Genomic DNA, 3,738 nt, shown 5'->3' on the forward strand with positions numbered 1-3,738 from the left:
TTATGAGGTTTTGGTTTTTGTCAGCGGTTGCGTTTGTTTTATTTTATTTTATGGCTGTGGTTTGATTTAGAAGTAATTTCATATTGAACTATACAATATTTGATTTAGTACTCTAGTATTTTTGACATATTAGAAGGTGAAGTTCCTAGTACTGATGAAAACCACTGAAATGCCATCTTAAATACAGTAACTTAAAAAAAAAATCTAACATTGGACTGTCATTAAAAAAACCTGATGAAACACACCTGCATTTATTAATATTTTTTCTGTTTATTTTTTCAGATTTCCATACAGAAAGACCACCAGCCATTGAACCCATGACCTTCAGATTGTATGGCTGACTCTTTCATCATGGAGCCCAGATACAGAGATTTAGATAAATCATTTGTTAAGGTTAAATTTACATAAAAAATAATTACAAAAAACTCTATGAAAACAATATAAATATGTTTAGAAAAACCAATCTGCTCAAAGAAAGACTGATGTCCTGGAAGCTGCCGTCCATGTCCTGCTGTCATCAGATGTGCTAACGAGTTGCTAATTTAAAAACACCACAGATGCAACATTTTGGGCTGCAGCAGAGGAGTGTGTGATCACAGCCATCCTAACACACTCATCCCATTGGTTTCAGCTGGATTTTTGTTTCTCTGGCAGCTCAGATCCCTCGTCAGCCACAAATATCATCGGGCTCAGTTGCAGGGGTGGGGGGTGGGAGGGGTCTTACCAGTCGTTCCCACCAACCCCCCCATCTCTCATCAAAGCAGCTCCACCAATTAACCATTATCCGAAACCAGAGCAGCAGAGCAACACCCACCAGGTCCCACAGCACATTACCATAATCCAGTCTAATCATATTAACATGGACCACAGATGAGGAGAAGACCGGGCTGCTCTGGTTCTACTGAGATCCTGCAGCTTCAAGTGTTGCTGTGAATATATTACAAGACTTTTTACTCATCAACACCAATCTTTTTTTTTTTTTTTTTGTTTGGACCCAACTTTCATACATAATTTACCACCACCAGTCCAGTACCAAAAAAGGGGTTCAAAATGGTAGCTTTTATATTCAGTGAAGTCATATACAGCAGCTTGACTGTGAGCTAACATTTAAAACTAACATTTGAAGCTGGGACTATTTGCCTTTTGCCTTTTGCTGCTGGAGTGCAGCTGTAGAGGATGAACAGATGAAACACACCTGCTGAATTCCTCCTGTGGTTCTGACTCAACACCTGCACCTGTGTTTCATCTCTTCATTATCTCTGCCATGTTCCCAGTGATTTTGTCAGCACCTTCTCCTCCTGTCCTCACTCTCCACCTGTGTCTGACGTCCACCTGTGCCGTCCACCGTCCACTCCACCCTGTCTGTAAGTCAGCTGTGTATTTAGTCTCTAAATCCACACTTTTATTGTTTGCTGTTGTTGCAGAGTCTGCCGCCGTCCACCTGAGGTACAGTTAAATCTAATTTATTTTGTTTTCTGTAGATGTTTTGTCATAAAAAAAATGTTAGCCATGCACTTTAGTATTGTTGAAGTGTATCGTATCTGTGGTTTCAAAGCTGGGTTTCCAAATTATAGCAATGACTTGGAAACAATCAAACACAAACACATATTTACACCAAGAGAGCAAACTTAGTACAAAAATATCTCAAATTCAGCCAAAAATGTTTGTTAATATACAGTAGCAGAAGCTCTAAAAACATCTTAAGTTAGTAAGTTAGTGAGTTAGTTTGTGAGCTAATTTAGCTTATTTTAGCTGTAACTGTAAACTCGGCAACAGAAATATAAATAAATACAGTATCTATAAATAAATATAGTGAACAAAAGGGAATGGCATTAGGGAAAAACAATGGTCAGGAATAAGTACAGTATAATATTAGCCTGAGGTAATTGAAAACATTAATAAAATTACCAACCTATTCTGGTCAGTGTTAAAAAAACCCATTTAATTACCCACCCAGGGCATTAGTTTTATGATGTGAAGCTTTTTTTTTACAAGTGGTGTAAGAATTTAGAAATTGTTGTCTTCAACAGTCGTGATTGATATCAGAAAGGAAAGGTCAGGCTCATAAAAATACGTATTCTACATTTGTATAAATGGCATTTTGTTACACAAATAATTGTAAAATGTATAAATAATAAAAAATAAATAATAAAAATGTTACATATCATATTAAACCCTGTTGAAGCTCACTCACAGTTCTTTTCTGTGGACCAGCACTGACATGCAGCTGTATTTCACTTTAGGGTCCGGACACTGATGCATCACAAACAAATGTCACGTTCATGTAACATTGCCGTCACTGTGGGAGCTGGGCTTGTGCATGATGATTGGACGAACTGTGCACAAGGCCAAAGCACTTTATTATTAACAGCTGGTGAAGTTTTCATTACATTACATTACAATACAATAAGCAGATGCTTTTATCTAATGTGACTTTGAGTCGGTCAATCAAAAATCAAGCTACAGTAAACGTACAATAATACATAATATATTTAAATTGACCTAAAATGAGCCTTTTCTGTTTCTCTCAGTCCAGACGTTCTTTGCGATCTGTTCATGTTATTGAGGATTTTTTTTTTTTTTTTTTTTTTTGGTTTCCTGCGGAGAAGCAGCAGAGTGAGAGCCGAGGGAAGTGTGCATGTAATAACACAACGCGAATATGAGACGCTGGTTTCAATTCAGTCCTTTGTGAGGGAACAAGTTGATTTAATTAGACAGAAAGTTCAACGGTTAATGGCGGCGCTTGCTAATTATTTTGCGATGTAATTGTTTCCCTTGTAGCTCAAATTGATGGAGCACATTCACAGTTTTGAAGGAATCTCCGAGGCCTGATTGAAGCGGGGGAGAGTTGACCCTCGATCTCCTGTAACAATGGCTGATTATCAGGAGTGGATCAGCTGAAAGACGGCAGATGATTAGCAGCTCCGCTCCGTCTTTACATCAGCACAGAGACAAAAGCTGCATTTGCCTGATGTAGGGCAATTTACCTCCTTCTTGATTTCTGCTCTTTTCTGGCAGCCATTATGGACGCTTCCCCCTTAATTACTTATGTGGACTTTAGAAAATGACAGTAATAACAGTTATTGTGGCATTGTTCACTAATCAAGAGCACCACTCAATGGACAATCAAACACCCTGACCACTAACAACATTCGTGTGGCTTTTCTCCTGATTGTGAAACGTCCACATCAACAGGTGATTATTATCATCACTCACTGGTGGATTTGGGAGGTTATTCTGCTTCCACCAAAACATGTCATTTTAAACCACTTAGATTTTGATAACACGTTTTTTGACACTGAAACATGGGCTTAAAAGTGTAATAAATACTTTTATGACCACATGACATTGCATTTCAGCTTTTACTTTGGGCTGCAGCAGAAAAGGGGATCAATTAGTGGCTGAAACAGTGGCTTTTCAGTTCTTCTGTAAAATGTTTTTGCTGCACAATCACACATATCTTGTTTGATTCAGATACAAAACTGAACCCAGGTGCAGACCGAGCCCCGAAGGAATGTCTGATATGTTTGTTCCACTGGCTCCATGTCGTCTTAATTCTGATCATTCATACGTGTTTTTTTTTTTTAATAAAGGCGACACCACACACTTCATAAAACCAGCTGATTAGGATGCATCATGGGAAAATCAAGTGACACTTGAAAGAAGACCGGAGCTCAACGTCCAAACATGTCAAGGTAAAACTACACCTGGATTATCAGGAACTTGAAGTTAAAAATG

The sequence above is a fragment of the Cynoglossus semilaevis genome, unplaced genomic scaffold, assembly GCF_000523025.1.
Source record: "Cynoglossus semilaevis isolate Cse_v1.0 unplaced genomic scaffold, Cse_v1.0 scaffold1033, whole genome shotgun sequence".
NCBI lineage: Eukaryota > Metazoa > Chordata > Actinopteri > Pleuronectiformes > Cynoglossidae > Cynoglossus > Cynoglossus semilaevis.